The sequence below is a fragment of the Vicugna pacos genome, chromosome 10 (genome assembly GCF_048564905.1).
Source record: "Vicugna pacos chromosome 10, VicPac4, whole genome shotgun sequence".
NCBI lineage: Eukaryota > Metazoa > Chordata > Mammalia > Artiodactyla > Camelidae > Vicugna > Vicugna pacos.
In genome coordinates this window covers 40,746,003-40,765,805 of record NC_132996.1, presented here as the reverse complement: position 1 = coordinate 40,765,805, position 19,803 = coordinate 40,746,003, and the positions used below count along the sequence as shown (strand labels likewise).

General features: G+C 49.0%; 1 protein-coding gene and 1 long non-coding RNA gene across 2 annotated transcripts in view; both read right to left on the bottom strand.

Moving 5' to 3' along the window:
• The window catches only part of NAV2 (neuron navigator 2), a 773,977-nt gene that overhangs the window by 465,138 nt on the left and 289,036 nt on the right, over positions 1–19,803 (bottom strand). The window lies entirely within an intron of this gene.
• The window catches only part of LOC140698984 (uncharacterized), a 42,314-nt gene that overhangs the window by 7,972 nt on the left and 14,539 nt on the right, over positions 1–19,803 (bottom strand). The window lies entirely within an intron of this gene.

The following is a 19,803-nucleotide window of genomic DNA, read 5'->3' as shown; positions in this document are numbered from 1 at the left end:
TCCTCACTGCAACTCTAAACGGTAGATATCACTGTTATCCCATTTACACAGGAGAAAACTTGGGCCCAGAGGTTAAGTAATTTGACCATCACACACACGTGGTACGTGATGGAGCCCGGCTTTGAACCCACACAGCTGGCTTCTGAGCCTGCACAACTTTCCACTACGAGGTACTGAGGAAGCTGAGGCCCAGGGAGAGGCAGGGACTTGCCCCAGGCCCCACGCCTCCTCAGGGCCTTCTTCCTCCAGACATGCTCCTTCCCCGTCTCCTCCATCCTTAGTGTACGTTCTAGAGCTAACTCACAAGTGGCTTTACATAGACCATCACTTAGTTGCCAAGCGTCTGTGCTCCCACCCGGGGAGCCGCTGGAGGAGATGGAGCTGTGACACATCTGCTTCAGGACCCCCTGTTCTGAAGGGGCCTGGGATGCTCCCCTGGCCTGCAGCCTCCTTTCCCAGCCTCTGCTCTGGAAGCAGCTGAGGACCTTGGGCATGGCCTTCCAGGCCCTTCACAGTCTGCACTCATCCGTCTGTCCAGCCTCACCTCTGTTTTCTCTTCTTCCTACACTCTTGCTATTGCAGATATGTATTCATCCTGTTCCTTTGTCCATGCTGTTCCCTCTGCTGAGAATACCCTTCCTGCCTGGTTGGCCTGGCATACTCCTCCTCAGATGTGCCTTCTCTAGGGTCCTGAACCTCCTCCCAAGACAGAATTTCTCAATCTCTCCCAGCGCCCTCCCTGTCACAGCGCACATCCCTGTACTAGAACCACTGATTGACGCCTCTTCCTTGATTCAGAGACACGCAGGTGGTCCCATTTTCCCTGGACTAAAATCAGAAGAGGTCTTACAATCCATGCTTCTGATTATTTCTTGCCTCCTGGAACACTGTTATTGAATGGATAGTATTTTGTAATTGATGTTGTCTTAGGATCCAGGGCTTCCTCTCCCTCTAAACAGAGCTCACATGGGTTGGAAGCCAAGACCCAGGTGTCTCAGAACCCCCAGCAGCTAGCACAGGGGGGCACAGAGGAGGAACCAGGTGGTAGCGGCCATGGTGTCCATGGGCCCAGGTCAGCATGAGAGGCCTGCGAGGCTGCAGGGTCCAGGGCATCCCTGAGGCCCAGGAGAGCCTCCTGCAATTTCTACCCCTACCCAAGTTCATGCAACCACCTCGTGGCATATGCCCTGGAGAGAAACACGGGCAAGGACCGCAGACTTCCTTTCCCCTGTGTTACTTTGCTAGGGCTGCCATAACGAAGTGCTACCACTGACTGGGTGGCTAAAGCAACAGAAATTTCTCTTCTCACAGCTCTGGAAGCCAGAAGTCCAAGATCAAGGTGTCAGCAGGGCTGGCCTCCCCTGAGGCCTCTTTCCTTGCCTTATGGATGGTCATCTTCTCCCTGTGTCTCCGCGAGGTCCTACCTCTGTGCGTGTACCTGTGTTCTAATCTCCTCTTTTTGTAAGGACACCAGAGTCAGATTAGATTAGGACCTACTCTAATTTAAACTTAATGACCTCATTTTAATTTAATTACCTCTTCAAAGACCCTGGCTTCAAATACAGTCACATTCTGAAATACTGGGTGTTAGGACTTGAACATACAAATTTGGGAGGAACGTATTTTGGCCGGTAACACCCCTCTAAGGTTGACCAAGCTCAGTGTGAAGCATGTCAGTCTCAGATTCCAAACCCCACTGCACCCCACGCACTGCTTCCACTTTTCTCTATCAGAAGTAGCCACCATAGCTGACGGCCCCTTGCCCTTAGCTCTCTTGAATTTCCAAGAGAGTTTTCCAGCGAACTCTCTTCTGATCGCTCTGCCCTTCTCTGTCCTCATCTATTTAGTGCCTGGCTCCAAGCGCCTCCTGATCTAGGTCTTCCAACCTAAATCTCCCATGGCAGGTGGCTCCACCTCCCTATCTAAAATACAGGAATCTGAAGCTTGGTAAGATCTCTCAAGAACATGGGACTTGCTTAACCATTTCCTCCCCCCTTGCCTGCGGAACACTCTGCTAATCAATCCCAGCACACTTTCCCCCAGAAGCCAAGCCCAGGCAGCCACTGTCAAGTGGGCTGGCTTGTGAGCTGGTTAACAGGTACTGCTGGGGCCTCGATGCCCTGTAGGGGAGCTTCTAATCAGAAATCCTGTGGCTCCTTGGGTACAACATCCACACACCAGATCCTTTTGGATAGTCCTGAATTTACATCACTTTTACTCTCTTCAACAAAAGCAATTTGTAAATTAGACAAGTAAGTAAAAGTGTCTGCATTCTTTCGAGGGGGAACATTTGACCGACTCTTGGACTCTGGCCCAACAGATGTCCTCTCCATGTTGCCTGAAGCAGTTGGCCAGAAATCTGGGCTTTCTACTAAGTGGTCCAAGCCAGGGAACAAAGGAATAGAACTGGCTGAATATTCACAGGTTCATTCATTCACTCCTTTCCCCAGCACTTACTGAGCATCTACTTCATGCCTGGCACCGCTCTAAGGGCTGGGGATGCAGACAAAGATAGTGAGATTCAACTAGGTGCTAGACCCAACAGCACCCTAGCGGTATTTAATTCTTTATGGACTCCATTTTGGTATTTTTCCATCTCCATAGCAAATATTGCTAATTGTCCCTTAAATTCATGGTCTTCCTTCCATAGTACACAGTTGTGCATGTGAAGGAACTTCCCAGTGAGCAACTACAGCTGGCAGCCCCCTCTATGTCTAGGCATGGCCATGTGACCTCACCCATGAAATATAAGAGGTGATGAGAGTCATTTCCCGGCTGAGGCTTTTATGAAGCTGGTGAGCCTTCTCCACGTTCTTATTTACCTTCCATTGGCTAGATACAGGATGGAGAAGCCGTAGAATGGAAGGAGCCTAGGTTCCTGAATCACTGGGTGGAGGAGAGCCACCCACTGACAAGAAACATCAGCCTTGGACTATTATGTGAACATGAAATAAATTTCTATTGGGTTGATCCTTTATACATTTTTGGTTCTTTTGTTATAGAGTTACATTACCCTAAATAACACAGATTTTAAGTGAAGTCAGTCTCATTGCTATGCTGGTTCAGACACGTCTTTGTAGCTCTACTGTCTACTTTCAAAACAGTTTGGATGTGGGGACCCAAAGGAAATGTTTCTCAGCCTAGGAATTGGCCTTTCCTCTAACCCACATGCTCTGAACTCAGATTATGAGAGGGACTTAACAACTCTGGTAAAAACAAGCTTTCAAAATTTGAGAAAACTGTAAAGCTTCCCTGAGAAATTCCCAAGCACCATATTCCTCTGCCTGGGAAATCAATCTGGGTACAGGACAATCTTTTAAGCAGTGAGAAACCCCCTGTCTAGGTTTCAGTACCCACTGGCTGTGGCTCAGTGAGGGAGTGGGCAGAGTCAGGACCACCTGGCAAAGAGAAATTAACAAGTAATGGAAGCCGAGCCCCCCTGGCTGGGTCAACAGCATGAGTCAGAGAGCTACAGAAATAAAGAAATCCCATTCATAAATTTTTCCTCGCCCCAGCTTAAGAGCTTTCAAAGTCATAAAGTCGACATAAAGCCAGAAGACCTACAATTGTCCAATTAGAGGTTTTATCCAGGAAAACACACATTTTCAAAGTCACTGGTTGGTCCCCATGTCAGGAGTGTAGCTAAGCTGGTTTGGCCTGCTGTACCTCTGGCTTCTATAGAACTTTCTACTTCAGTGGGACACGACAAAAGACTTCTTAGAGCCTCTTACCCCCAAGGTGGGGTCCACTAGGGGCCTACAGACACCCAAAGCTACCCCTTCCTGCAACAACTCAGGAAAAACAAGAATCTATCTAAGCCAGCTCATCCAGGAGGAGAGTAGCAACTAAGGGCTTACTACTGATGATTCTGGAGTGTTCCAAATACATAGCACACATTATTGCGTTCAAGCTTTATTATGCCCCTGCAAGGAAGGGTCTATTTTCCTTCATCTTCCAGATGAGGAAACTGAGGCTTGGAGAGGTCAACCCACATGCTCAGGGTTATATGGCTCCGTGAGTAGCAAGGCTGAGATCGGAACTCAGGTTTAGTGATTCTAAAATCCTTCAATCTCTACCTTCTGCTGCCACTCATGATCCCAGGGCCCTCCTTCTGTCCCTGTCCAGCCATGTAATCTGCATTAGGAGGGACATGGAGATGGAAGTCAAGGGAGGGCACGTCATTGCCGGGGCGGGGCTCAGTTGAGAAGTATGATCAATGAGGGGAACCAGCCCCAGAGAGAGCTCCCAGTATCTGCCAGGCACTGTGCTAACATTTTGCATAGATTATCATCCTTTATCCTCATAATAGTCCTGTAAAAATCAGCATTATTATATCCATTTTACAGCTGAGGCAACCAAGGCTCAGAGAGGTAAATTATGTACTTCCCCGAGGCCATGTGGTTAGGAAGTGGGGGTGAGTCTGCTCCAAAGGAGACCCTGCTCAGAAGCCTTATCCCAGACACTCAGCTCTGCCTGCTGTGCCATATGACTTTTACTCTTGGGAGGGATATCTTTATCAAATTCCACCTCTATTTGTGCACATTTAATTGCTAACTGCCTTGACAGTCCTGGATGTTGAGACTTCCAGACCCACACTTACTAGGTGAATAATCTTGAGAGTGTCCCTAAACCTCTCACAAGGGACACAGTTTCTGCATTAGGGGGACTTACCATCTAGACCAGGGGATGATAACTTTTTCCAGTAAAGAGCCAGAAAGTAAATATTTTAGGCTTTGGGGTCCTTCCCATCCCTGCACGGCAACTACTCAACTCCTCCATTGTCGTGTGACAGCAGCTGAAGACATAAATGGATGCATGTGGCCAGATCTGGCCCAGGGGCCTGAGTCTGCAGAACCCTGATCTAGATGGTCGAAATATTCCACAAGTAAGTGTTAAATTCTCATCGTGTAAGTGCTGTACAGGAGAGGTATCTCCACAGTCCTCTGTGAGTTTATTCCCCCAGGGACTGGTCTCCAGGGGTTGGTAGCCTGGTTGGTCACTCCTTGAGTCAGGGCAGGGCTGGGACCAGAGTCCAGGTCTCCTGCTCTCCCCTGGGGGCTGCCCCCACCCCCTCACAGGCTGCCTCCCTGGTCATCAAGGAATCTCTTCCAGGAACTGAGGCTGGGTCCACAGCCCTGTTAGAGGCACAAGGATAGCAGGCAGCACTCAGAGAACAGCCCGGGGTTTCTGCAAGGGCCTGGCTTAACCTCTGACTGGGGCCAAGAGGCTTCCATGAGCAAATCACTGGCTCATTTCTCTCCAGCAGAGCCTGGCTCTCAAAGCACCTTCTGGAAAGCCATTACAGCAGCTGCAGCAGCACGCGTGGCGTTAATTTATTAAAATCCCAGCGTGTAAAAGCCAAGCTCACAGGCAGAGCCGGGGGCGGCGGAGGCCGCCACGCTGGAGACTGCGTGAGCTGCTATTTTCTTCTCTCGCAGCCACAAAAGGAAATGTTGGCGAGGTCCTGGGAGAAGGGGTGGTTGGTGGGGAGGGGACGCTGCTGGATTTCATAGCAGGCATACAAGTCATTTGTCTTATTGTAAAATAGATGTGTGTTTGGACGCCGAAAATGCTCTGGATCCTTTCTTTCCTCCCCTCGCAGGCATGAAAAGCCGGGAGCAAAACAAAATGCTGCTGATTTCGAAGCTATTTTGGGCGCCAGTCACTGATTGTCTTGCTTCCGAGGCTCTCGGCACACGTTGCCTTCTCAAAGAAGGGTTTTAGCAAATTGAAATGGGGACTAAAAGAGCATCTTGCTGCTACTGCTGCCATCAGAGCAGAAAGCAGTCCCCAAAGGCCGGACCGGGCCCACGTCGCCTGATTCTCCCCTCTCCCCCCACGGCCACCCACCGCACACCTCCTGCCCGCGCCGTGCTCGCTGGCGCCTGAGCAGGGCTGCCCACCCCGTGCCAGGAAGCTATTTACCAACGGAAATAACTCTGATAAAGGGCTAAAATTAGCCAGCAATGATGGAAAACATTTTGTTGAGCGATCTGTTGACAAGAGGGGAAGCAGAGCTGTGAAAAAGATAGGGAGTGAAGGATGCATAGGGAGAGTGGGCCGACTGGGACCAGCTGGGGAGCCCAGGAGTAGCTGGGCCAGAGCCCCGAGGCCAAGGCAGCCACACAGATATCTTGGTCAGTGGCCCCAACCTACACCATGTTACCCAGCCTCGAGGCAGTGAAGGAGGGCGAGCTGGCAAGTCTCTTCAAGGAGGAGGGAGTATGTGAGGATGGGGACCAGAAACGCAGCCCTGCAAAGGAAGCAAGTAGAGCACGGGGTCGAGGCTAACCAAGAACTTAGCTTTTGGAGTTCAAATCTCAGCTCTGCCACTAACAGTGACCTTGGACTTAACATTTCTGAGCCTCGTGTGATAAATAAGAATCTCATTAGACCCACATCACAGGGTTTGGTGATAATCCATGCATACTATTTACAGAAACAGCATTATTCAAGACGTCCACCCTTCTACAAACATAGACGGAGGGCATTCTGTGTGCCTGGCGCTGTCCTGGGAACCAGGCGATGCCTTGATGAGGTAGACAAAGCACTACTCTAAGACATTTTAATTCTGTAGAGGACAGCAGCAGGGAAGAGAGAATGCACCTTAGAAATATAGAACCAGCAATGCTGGCCCTGAAGCAGCGGAACTGAAGGGCTCCAGAACACCTTCGCTGGGCCACAGAGACATCACCCCATCTGAGTGCATGCTGACTATAGGCTACGTACTGGAGACGGAATAATTTCGGCTCAGTCTGCCTTTTTAAAATATTCAGTCAGGTAGAGAAAACAGGTAGGTAAACGGGGTATCTGTCATTCAGCATGAAAGGACCATAACAGAATTAAGTTGAAGCAGGAACCATGAGTGCTCCCTGGGAACAGCAGGGACCACCTCATGAAGGCAGTGACAGAGGCTGGGTCTTGAGGGATGTGCAGGAGCTGGCCCGGCAGACAGGGAGGAGAGGAAGGCATTCCAGCAAGAAAGAACAAATGGCATGATGTCTGTGAGAAAAATGTCCATGCTTGGGAATGGCGGGTGTGCAGCACACAAGGACTGGTGATATTCGACACATTTAATAATTGGTAGTGCAAGGAACCCAACAGTTAACACGTGCTGACAGTGGCACTGGAGAACAGGGTGTGAGCCAGGCCCTGCCTGTTAGCTGCTGGACTGTTGGGTGGCCAGGGGGTTGAGGCAGGGGCTGGATGGTGGCAAGATGTTGGGCAGGAGGTCACAGAGAAGAATCGGGGAAGGGGATAGTCACCAACTGGTTTAGAGGTTATATCATTGTGTGCAGCTCAATGTCTGCCCCCAGATGGAGGAAGGATGGAAGGAGAGGGACCCTGAGGATGGGGCAGGGCCTCCAGAGCCCCCTGGGAGGTCACGGAGCATCCCAACAGGCAGCGACTGGGGACCCCTACCATGATGTTTGCCAAAACACTTTCATTTTTAATCTGTTTACATGTGAATCTACCATCTAAGACTTCATCTGGAGGAAGTATTTTGAGGTTAAAAAGCTGAGTCAAGCAACGTAGGCCCTATTCTTTGAGGAGCAGAGATCTGAATTTTGGGCTCCTCGGATTTGGCATTTGTCACCACACTATGGAAGGATAGATCTGAAAAGTTTCTGAAAGCCATCCTTTATTCTTCATTCCCAGGGCTGATACCCTGAGACCCTTTCTCTCCCCTTTCTTGCAAAGACCAGAAAAGCATCCTGAAAGCAGAGATGGGGCTGCTCCTTGTGAATGGTCCCAGTGGCTCAACCAGGGCTGGGCCCATCGGAGGGCTTAATGAGGAACTGATGTTAGTTAGCACCCAGTGGATGGTCATTGGCCATCTCTGCCTGGCTGTCTCCAAGGGCAACACGTATGCTTCTCTCTGAAGCCTCAGTAAGGCCACTGAAATCACCTGATGAGGTGGAAAGAACATGCTCTTGGAGGACAGACCAGGAGTTCAATCCCAAGGCCACCCACTGCGTCCTAGCTCTGTGCCCTCGGTTATGTGGTTTACTGGCCTTGCCTCAATTTCTTTTTATCTGACAAATGGAATAAGAACAATAACCATCTGATGGAGTCGTCATCAAGATAAATGCGATAACATTCGTTTTATCACGTAAGTTTGCTTTTTGCATTATCAGTATGAAGAGTGCTAATTATAGCCAGACACATAGTAGGTTATCAATAAAAGCTAGTCCTTTCTCTCTCTTCTCTTTTGTTGAGATTTCCAGGCACTGGAGTATGCCAGGTTAAGTCTTTACAATAACCTAAGTATATACAAGTTAATCATATTCGTGTATTTGCATAAATTAATAAACAGTAATTACATATTGCAGCAATTTCTGAATAATATCCCAAAATAATGTTCTCAATGCACCAAAATGTTAACAACGGTTATTTCTGGGTAGTGGCATTATGGGTGATTTGTATTTTCTCCCAGATTTTCTACAATTAGCATGCATTATTTTCTGAATAGGGAAAACAAAAAAAAGCAACCACGAGTAAGAAAAAAGCTGTCCTCCGCTACCCTGTGATAGGAAGTGTATTCGCCAGCCTCAGATTCTGCTGACAGTCTCTGTGACTCCAAGGACCTGGTGAGTCATCGAAAGGTTGAAGTAGCTTGAAAATAAAAGATTTTGCAGCAGACTGTGGCAAGGCTGCCCAGACTCTGGCCAAGAGGGTCTGATCCTTTTCCTCTTTACTCTGGGAGGCAGGAGCAGAAAGGAGTGTGCTAAATTGGGAGGTAGACGGAGGGGAACCCATTCCACAAATGACTGTGCACACAGTGCACTGATGGAGGCCCGGATCTGAGGACACGCCTCGCCATGTGCTAGATGTGAGACCTTGGGCTATTTCACTCCCCTGAGCTTCTGTGTCCTCAGGCCACTTGTGTTAATTGTCACTTCCTCTGAGAGGTCTTCCTGGACCAGCCCACCCTCAACTGCCCCCCCATTAGAGTCTGCACCCTGATCTGCTCAGCCTGCAGTGTTACAATGGGCTCTTCATGGCCAGTCCCCAGTGCGAGGCGAGGAGCAACTCAAAGCAAGGAACACACCTTGCCCACAACTGTTTCCCTTTGCCTCGCATTGTGCCTCAAACAATGTAGACCCTCTATAAACATCTGCTGAATGAATGAATGAATGAATGTTACGTAAGCCTGTGCTAAGACCTAGAGCTGCAGAGATACAGCTGCCTGGATCCCCTGCCCTCAGGAAGCTCACAGTATAGTTGGAACCCAGGGTCTGTAGCAGAATGTATGCTATGACCAAGGCCTTAAAAGGCTTAAGAGAAACTAGGAAAATAAGGAAGGAGAGGAGAATTCCCCCAGGGCCTCATATAAGCAGAATTTGTATATAGCCTGGAAGGAGGAGTAAAACATTCCCCTGGGGGAGAGGAGGTAAGGCAGGCAAAGGTGGAAGTCAGGCAGGAGAGTTTGCACGGAGAGGACGAGACGGGAGCCAGGCGTTGGGTACCTCTCATGGGAGGCCAGCAGGTCTGGTGGCCTTCTGGCTGCAGAGGGGAGCCCAGACAGTTTTAGGAAGAGGGCTGACGGGGTTTGACTGGCCTCTCCCGGGACTGGCAGGTCCAGGCATCTCACACCTGTCAGCTTTGCCCAGCGCTCTTCCTTCTGCCCATCAGGAGGGCTCAGAAATAGGACCAGTTTGCAATTAATCACTGCTCAATCAAGTCTTCAGCAAACAATCCCTCTAATTTAAATGAGCTGGCTTTGGCAGGGGTCCTGAGGAACAAAGACATAATTAACCTCTGCCAGTTGCAGCAAATAAATTGCAGGAAGGACATCCAGGGAAGGCCCAGGATCTTCAGGGCAGCCCACTCTTGAAGACAAAGCCTGCTCGCCTAACCTGGGCTGGAGAAGCAGAGCTGTGGCTTCACTTAGGGGCCCACTGTTCCCATTAAAAAGTGCAGAGGCACTAGTCAACTCCATTTCACCTCAGGGCCTTTGCATATGATGTTCCTGCAGCCTGAAACCCCTTCTCCCATTCTTGAACATGGTTGGCCTCTCTTGACTTTTCAAGTCTTGGTTCAAATATTGCTTCTTTAGTTATACTTTTCCTGGCTCCCCATTTAACATAGCATTACTACCCTCCTCTGCCACCTCTCGTTATACAATTCTATTTTCTGCTGTCATAGGGCTTCTTTTCTTGTATATGTGTTTATTTTCTTTCTCCCCACCTGAGTCCAACCAGATGTAAGTTCTGTGACAGCAGGGATCTTGTCTTGCTCACAGCTCTAGTCTCAGTGCCTAGCACAGCTCCTGACACTCAGCAGGTCCTCAAGAAAAATGCATTGGATAAAAGGAAGGAAGGGAGGGAGGAAGGGTGCTTCTAACACAAGAGTTCCAAAATGAAACCCAGCCCTCAGCCCGACTGCCCTGGGAAGCTGGCTCATTAACCACAAGCCCATGGAAAACCTCCAGGGTGGGGCCGGGGGTGTTGCATCCCCAGGGATAATGGAGGCCTGACACTTGATGCTGAAGGAAAGGAAGGGGGATGGGTAGGGCAGTAGCCTTTATTTGGCCCCTACTGTGTGCCGGACCGTGTCTACTGAAGGAAATCTCTCATTTTGCAGATGAAGAGACTGTGGCTCAGAATGAATAAACATCGAATAACATTTGTTTTGTATGTGGGGTCAGCATGTTGCATATCTGGTCTCATCCATCGTCCCCCAAAAGTTTGGAAGGCAGACACTGATTACTGCTGAGATTTTACAAGCAGGGGGGTTCAGGGATGTTCAGTAAACTTACTCGATTACACACGCGTCAGTGGCAGAGCCAGGGTAAGAACCCAGATCTTTCTAACTCGCCTGGTATCTTCCTTTGACAGAAAACTCCCTTCACACACATGAGAGCCGATTTGGCCCTGCCCTGCACCCCATCCTCCTGGGGACAGAGGTTCGGGGGAGCCCTGTTCCAGACCATGGCTCTGGGCAAACTTTTCAGACGATCCCCAGCTCATCCCCCCCACCTCCCCCCGCAGCTCTGAAGCCCTTAATTAGGCTGCCACCTCTGAGCGCTGAGAGCTGCTCAGACCGCCTGACTCAGCATACATGCCAAGAGCCGCCTACATACGCCAGCAGGTGAAGAGGGATGGGCCTCCTGGCCCTGCAAAGCAGCCAGCTCGGAAACCACCCAGGGAGGCCTGCTCCACAGGCTGGGGTGCAAGGGAGGGCAAAGGCATCGCTTTCTGGCCAGGAGGCAAGGGCATGATCCTTCGGTCACCCATTATCCAGAAGACCGATCAGTTTCTTCATCACTCCGAGCCCTAACTTCCGCATCCACAAGGCTCTCATGAAGACAAAATGAAATGATATATACCAAGCACTGCCCAAGGCTGTCCTGGAGGGAGAGCTCAGTAAGATTGGTTTTCTCCACTGAGCACCCTGTACCAGGTGAATTTTAAATTCAGAACCAGCCTGTCAATTCTCCTTCCCACCTGTATACTTATACATGCAACAAACACTCATGGGGAATGTGCTCTGTGCCCACCTTGAACTCTGGAGATAAGACAGTGAGCAAAATGGTCAAAATTCCTGACCTCAAAGCCCTTACCTTCTAGTTGAGGGGCTGGGGAAGAAGAGGGAACAATCAACAAAATAAAGAAATAAATATGTCAGATAATGTGCTAAGAAGGAAAAAGCAAAGCTGAGAAAGTCGACAGGAAGCCCCGTAGGGAGATGGGGTTGCTAGAATTATGGAGAAGATGCCCAGAGACAGGCTCACTGATAAGGTGACTTCTGAGAAGAGGCATGAGGGAAGTGTGAAGGCCACCCTGTAGATATCTGGTCAGGGGCACAACTTTCTAGTCAGAGCAAACAGAGTTCCAATGCCTCCTGAGCTCAAAGCCAAGGCAGAGTCATTAGATTTCAAAGATGTAAGCTTATCCCAAACAGGAAGTCAATGAGTAAATTAGATTTTGTGAAAATGCAATTAGTGGCTAATTTTTCCAAAGGAATGATGCTGTCCACTCCTGGTTTCATGGTTTGCTGTTTCTGGGAAGCTGTCCTTGGCCACGCCCTTCAGTGTGTTACCACAGGTTTCCCTAGAGGATTAGACTAATTAATATCAGTAAGAAGAATTACAATCACTGTCATTTATTAAGCCCCTACCATGTGCCAGGAGTAGTCCTGGCAGCTTTGATGCATACTGTTACTAATCCCATTTTGCACATGAGGAAACTGAGGCACAAAGAGATGAAGCCTTTAACCAAACTTACACGGCTTTCAAGTGGACAATCTGGGGTTCAAATGCAGGCAGCCTGGCTCTGGTATCGATGCGCTGACCACCAGGTTAACCATCTCAAAACCTGCAGGTGATTGTTGCTATTGGTAGGAAGGACTGCCACCTGAGCTTTCCTGCTCTTTCCATGAGCCAGGATGCTTTCCCCAAATGAATGTTGTAGAGCTGCCTGTTTAATCTTTCGACCCGGCTCCAATTCTTTCGTCAGAGATACAAAAATCTTGAAGAAAAAATATGTTGCAGGTGGACTGCTACAGCAAAGAGATGACCCAAAATTCCAGTCTCCATGGCAGAGGAGAGTGGCTGAGAAAAGCTGTAGCGAGCTGGTGCCAAGTCTCCAAGCCTCAGTTTCCCTGTCTGCAAAATAAGGAGGGATGATGGAAGGCTCTAGGTCCTCTTCCGATCCATGATCTTACGGTTCAGAAACACAGAACTTGACCTTGACCTTGACCTTTGACTTAAGGCATAGAGCACCTATTAGGGCTTTAAATAGATACCCAGAAGGCAGCAACCTGGGCGAGTTGGCTGTCTGCTGGGAGGTGGCAGGAGCTGCCACAGCACACAAGTCCATGGCCTGGACCAGTCAGAACATCGGCCCCTTCCGATCGCCTCATGTCTGCCAGCGCTGCCCATGTGGTCTCCCCCGGGCAGTAGGGGTAGGTCTCCCTGCCTTCAGGCTGTTCGCCATAGGGTCACCCTATTGCACAGAGTGCTTGGAAGGTTCAGACCTGTGGCTGTCCCCACTCCCTTCCTTCCATCTCTGCACTTCCTGTCTTGGAGCTTCCTGACCCACCTCATCAACCAGCCTCTGGGGAAAGCTGATTTCTGGGGGGAAGGGGACACATTAATGACAAGATGATAAAGGCACCATTTACTGACTGCCTTCTCTGAGCTATGTTTTTTTTTTAATAGAGATAAAATTCACATAACAGAAAGTTAACCATTTCAGTGTGTACAATTCAGTGACACTTAGTACATTCACCATGTTGTATAAGCATCACTTCTATCTAGCTGTAAAATAGTTTCATCACCCCAAAAGGAGGTGGACCTTGTTCCCATTAAGGAGTCACTCCCATTCTCCCTCCCCCACAACCACTAATCTGCTTTCTGTCTCTCATGGATTTGCCCATTCTGGATATTTCATATAAATGGAATTGTACACTATATCATCTCTTGGGTCCAGATGCTCTCACTTTGCATGTTTTCAATGGACATCCATGTTGTAGCATTTATCAGTACTCCATTCCTCTTTACGGCCGAATAATATTCCTCAGTATGGATAGAACACACTTTGTTTATCCATCAGTTGTTGGACATTGGGCTGTTTCCATCTTTTGGCTGTTGTGACTATGGACATCCATTCACAAGTCTTTTTTAGGACAGTTGTTTTCAGTTCTTTTGCATATACACCAAATAGTGAAATTGCTGGATCATATGGTAATTCTATGGCTAACTTTTTGAGGAACTGTCAAAGTATTTTCCAGAGCAGTGCACAATTTTACATTCCTGCCAGCATGGCATGAGGGTTCTCGTTTCTTTATATCCTCACCAACACTTGTCATTTCCCATTTTAAGAATAGAGTCATCCCTGTGTGTGAATGGTGTCTCACTGTGGTTTTGACTTGCATTTTCCTAATGATTAATGATGCTAATCATCTTTTTATGTGTTTCTCAACTATCTGTACACCTTCTTTGGAGAAATGTCTATTCAAGTCCTTTGACTACTTTATAATTGGGTTGTTAATCTTCTTATTGTTGAGCTCTTTATGTATTCTGCTGAATTTCTTTATATATTCTTGTATATTAGACAATTGTCAGATATAAGATTTGCAAATATTTTCTCCTATTCTGTAGGGTTGTCCTTTGATGTATGGAAGTTTTCAATTTCGATGAAGCCCAGATTATCTGTTTTTTCTCTTGTTGCTTATGCTTTTGGTCTCATATCTAACAATCCATTGCCAAATCCAAAATCATGAAGATTTATCCCTATGTTTTATCCTAAGAGTTTTGTTCTAAGTGTTTTAAACTTAAATCTCCCTGGTATCCTGGGAGGTAGATACCATCATTATCAACACCCCATCTTAGAAATGAGGACATCTGGGATCAGGACACGTAAGGGACCAACACGCAGGGCAGAGCAGAGACAAGGCTGAGACTGTATCTTCAACCCTGGAGCCCAAAGGCTATATTATTCAGCCTCTCCAGATCCTGTCTCTGGCTTCCTATTACGCCCCCCATCTTCAACAATATAGACATTTCACAAAGTGCCGAAAGGGAAGGAGCAAAGGGATGCAGATTTCTACCTGACATCTAAAGGGCTAATTCTGCAGCCTGGGAGGAAGGCCCAGGTGAGAGCAGCCGCCAGATAAGTCAACTTGACATCTCTAAGTTTAGCTTCGAGCAGACTTTCTGGTTGTGCTTTTGAATTTTCCTTCCGTAGAAGCAGCAAATCTGGGATCGTGGGACACCCTCTCTGAGCCATGGCACCTCATACCCCCCGTCCCAGGGTGGTTAGGGGCAGTTCTCCTTCCCCAGGAAGCTAGCGTTGTCATCTGCTCCTGAAAACCTAGCTTATTCTCCAGAAAAGCGGGGAGAGGTAGCCCTGTGTGTCCTGGGGTAAAGGAAGCCCAGCTCCTCACCTGCAAGTTCACAACAAGCACTCGTTTACTAAGGCCAAGCCCTGTGCTGTGGGGGCCACAAAAATAAGTGTTTCACTGGCTCCCAGGCCAGTGGAGGAGGGAGAAAGAGCTGCGTCAGCATGACACAGAAGGGACCACAGGTTAGATGGAGACGGACATTCAGAATCAGTTATGAGAATATCCATTCATTCACCAAAAAAATTCTTGTGGGCTTTTCCTATGTGCCCAACATTCCTTTAGATTCTGAGGATAAAGCAGTGAACAGACAAGGTCCTTGCCTCACAGAGCGTCTATTCTAGTGGGCAAGAGAGACAACAGACAAGAGTTATTTTCGGCTTGGGAAAGGATCAGATGAAGCAGCCTTTGAGCTGGGCCCTGCAACATGGGTGAGATGTTAATGCATGAAGAGGGAGGGTCCAAAGTGTTTTTCCCAGCACCACCAAGCAATTCTCCATTTCTCAGCGAACACTGCTTGTCCTACAAATTTAACTCAATTCTGACACGATCTACCTGGAGACAGCATCTGATCCCACAGGTTAAGGGCTCAGTCCCACAAGACTGCCCCTACCTCAGATGTCCATCACAAGTCCAGGTTGTCACCTGTGCTTCTGACCAACTGGCTATAAATCAGAGGCTCCTGCAACTCCCTTCTCAGGTTCGATTAATTTACTAGAGCGGCTCACAGAATTCAGAGAGACATTTACTCACATTTGCTGGTTTCTCATCAAGACTATTATAAAGGATGCAAATGAACAGCCAGACAAAGAGGTATTTAGGATGAGGTCCAGGAGGGTCCTAAGCATTGGAACTTCTGTCTCCATGGAATTGGGGTGCACCCCTACCTCACATGTGGATTCATTCACCAACTTAGAAGCTCATCAAATCTTGTTGTTCAAGAGATTTTTTTTTTAATAGAGCTCGATCTGCATCCCCCCACTTCCCCTCCTCAGAGGTTGGTGGGGGCTGAAAGGTCCAACCTTCTAGGTCTCTCTGATGATCAACCCCATCCTTAAGCTGTCTCAGTTCCCCACTATACGCCACCTCTTTAGCTTAAACTCAAGTGTGGTAGAAAGGGTCTCCTTATGAATAATAAAAGATACTTCAATCACTCAAGAAATCCCAAGGGTTCTAGGAGCCAACGCCAGGAACTAGGGACCCAGACCCAATCTATTTCTTATACCACAGAAGGGAGTGCATCCCAGGCTAAGAGAAATGCTCGAGCAAGGGCAGGCAGCTCTGACAACTCTTTGGCATCTTGCAAGTATATTTGCTTGCTTGTTTGTTTGTGTGTTTATTATTAAAATGTTTTTCTTTGGTTATGAATATTTTCCTCTTGTAAATTTTAAAAATACAAAAAAAAAAAAAGGAAGAAAAATCACCCAGAATTCCATCACCCAGGGATAAGCATTTATTTCCTGACCACAGAGAAGCCGAAGCCATTTGGCTTCTCTGAATGGTAGAGCCTAAGGATGCTTTGTTCAGCATCCAACAAGTGTGTGTTCTGTGGACCAGAGCCTTGCTTTCCCTAGTGCTGCCTGTCAAGTGGAAGCACACGGGGACCCAAGGCAGTGCATCCGAAATGAAAGTTAATGACTTTGGCTTAACTCCATTCTGCGAATCAGATCCACTTAGGTTGGAATTAAAGAAGGAGCTCCCCTTTGTATTCCCAGGGTGTGCGTGGTTGGGGGTGGGGAGACCTCTTTCTGGAAGAGGCCACAGGTCACAGCACAGACTTGGGTCCTGAGGCCTGGCCCTGCCCATTGTATCCCTGACCTGGGGCAAGTGCTCACCCTCTCGGTTCCTCTGTGTCCCCATCGGGTGATGCAGGAACAGGAACCAGGCCCACCTGGGAGGTGTTTTCGTGAGAAGTAAACAAGATCAAGTACGTGAAGAGCTTAGGAGCATTTAATCTACGGTTGGGGTTCAAGGAAAGATCTTACTAGGCTCTGGAATTCTGGGTCACTTTAAAGACCCATCCCTGCAACTCAGACACCCAGGACTCACAGATGCCATCAGAATGGGACCGGGACACACCCACACACTATCCAACTCAGCCTGCCCCGATTTCTCCTGAGTCCCCTCCCTGACTGCCCATCCCCTCCATGGCCCCATCTCGGCCATGGGGAGAAAGAGCCCCAGGCAGCAGGAACAGCCGTGCAAAGCTCTAAAGACAAGGAAGAATGTGTACGTTGGAGGGAGTGACCTAAATGGCATGAGACGTGGACCTGGGACACAGGCAGACCCGGCTCGTGAAGGGACTTCCAATTCCAGAGCAGTGGGTGAGCCCAGGACTGGGGAGGCAGAAAGACAGAACTTACTAGTGCATGACCTTGGACAGGTTATTCAGCCTCTCTGAGAGGTGCTGTTGGGAAAAGAGAGAGGGGAGGGGAGTGTGAGGACATGAGAGAAATAACACGCATGATGACTTCAGAGAAACATACACCTCTGTCTACAACCATACAGAGAGCCCCAGTTTTGCTCTCTGCTGGGTGAGTCTTCCCCGAGGATGACTGCTGGGGACCTAGCCTGCCTCCTCCCTCCAGAGCCCCGGCTCAAGTCCTCTCCGGGGTGGAGTGGGTCACTGGCCTGTCTTTCTTCCTTTGGCTGCAAGAAGTCCACAGTCAAAAGTGAAAAGAACCAGTTGTGCCTGGCTGTCCTGTCCCCGGCAACGGCCGAATGTTCAAGAGGGGAGAAAAAGATGTATCTATGAAGCTGTCAACGGGGAAATTCTGGACTATGATGGAGACAGAAATATTTACTTTGCAGGGATAAATATTACAGAAACAACCTTCCGTTGTCCCAGCTCTGGGCTGATGTAGACTTCCCTCGCCAGGACAGTGTTCTCGCTGCCTGCAAGGATGACAGCAGCAGAAGGCATGGACGCCACATAAAGCAAAATAAAGGTACCTCTGTGATCCTCGGGAAATTCGCTCTCACAGGTGAGAGTGAAAATGCATGGATTTGAGTTAGCCCTACCTGGATTTGCTCCCAGAATCTTTCCATGGTATTTGGGTGACTGTGGACCAGTTACCATGCCTCTCTGGGCCTCAGTTTCCTTGGATCCTAGACCTAGACAGAGCTGCTACAAATATCTTCACGATGTGACTGTACGGATGGATGGAGCGAACCCAGGGTAATGTCTGGGTTCTCAGTCAGTGTAGATTCTCTTTCTTCTGTTCTTCTTCTTGTCTGCACACGAACTTCCTACACAACCAGCCGATCTGTAATACTGGGGTCCCCGGGAAGTACCAAGACTAGCCATTGCCCCCAGCCACTGGGCTCCCTGTCTCTTGGGCCCAGGGGTAGCTGCCACAATGCCAGGAAGAATCTCACAATTGAACCAAGTAGTGTTCACAGAACTCAAGTTGACAGGTAAACTGAAGGCTTATGGTAGAATTCAGCCATTGTCCCCTTTTGGTTCAGACAGATCTTTACAGGACTAGAGTCCCTGCCTGGAACAACTAAATTAAACTGACCACCTTGGTGAGCCCTTAGATGAGGATGCAGCTTGGTGTCCTGCTGTATATCTGGAAGGAGCATCCATGAACCACCTACATCAGAATCCAACAGTCTGAGCTGGAGTGAGCCCAGCACTCAGGAGAAGAAACATGAAGACACAAGTTCTTTTCCTCCAGCTGCCATTAGACATCCAGCCACAGCTGGCATTTCGTCGGTGGCTGGAGAGACAGCTGAGAGGGAAACTGGAACGTTCTCACCGTGCGGTGTGCGTACTGCACTGCAGCACCGCTGAGGAGCACTTCTCATCCGGTCCACACAAAGGCACACGGGTTTGCACACAGACACGGTTTATTTTAATGGTGGTTCAAAGCTGCGAGAGGATTGATGCTGTCACTGTACTGGCATTACCTTCTGTGATGAAAAGGAGGGCTGTCAATTTATCACTGTAGTTAAAATAAATCCGATGTGAGCCCTTGCCGGAGAGCTGCGAGAGGGGTGTGCCAGGGAGCAGGCTTCTCCGGGGAAGAGATGCTCTGATTCAAGTGCTTCTAGGGGCAGAGCTTAGCAGGGAATCGGTGCTTTCAAGACTAGGAATTTCAAGTAGATCTAGAATTGGGAATATGGTTAAGCCACTATTGTAATTCTCACCAAAGTCCTCTCTGATTAAGATCAAAGAAGGGCCTTTTAATTTGAAAGACAGGGGAAAGAGGACTGCAGTGCACTGAAGAGCTCTGAGGCAGTTGGCGTGGAGGGAACAGTGTGGGCTTTAGGCTCAGACACCAGGGTTTACAGATGTGGTGGGTGTCAGATTGAGCATCCGTGATGTGACGGCCATCAAGCCCGGCAACGTCCTAGGCTCTTGGTTGGTGCCCGTGGCACTGTTATCTGTGCTCACTAGCTGTGTGGCTCTGGGAAAGTCACCTGACCTCTCTGAGCCTCAGGTGCCACCTCTGCAGAATGCTCATAGGTACCGAATAGCACACAGTAGTGGCGGTCAGCTTCCTCATCCCTTGATTCACAGGGGACGAAAGCAAGGGAGCCGACGGTTGGCTCAGGATTAGAGGGCGGGTATGCACGCGTCACACCCCCACCCCACCCCTCAGCCCCACTCCCAGGAGAAGAAAGCTGGCTGAGTATGGTAAGCCTCCTCGTTCAGTTCTGCTCCTTCAGATGGAGAAAGCACACGAGGCCCAGACTCCAGCTCTGCCAAGAGTCTCCTCAGAAAGGCGCAGCAGCCAGCACTCTGCCGAGGGCCCGCCAGGGCCAGGCTGGGTGGTGAAAATAAAATCAACAGCTAACGCGGCGCATTCTGAGGCCTCAGGGGACAGACCTAGCATCAAGCCAGCTTGGGCTCTGACTGAGCAACAAGAGGAAAAGCAGTATCCTGTCTCGTGAACATCCCCAGACATTCCTTTCCACAGTGGGAGGAAGATTCGAGAACAGATGCTGATC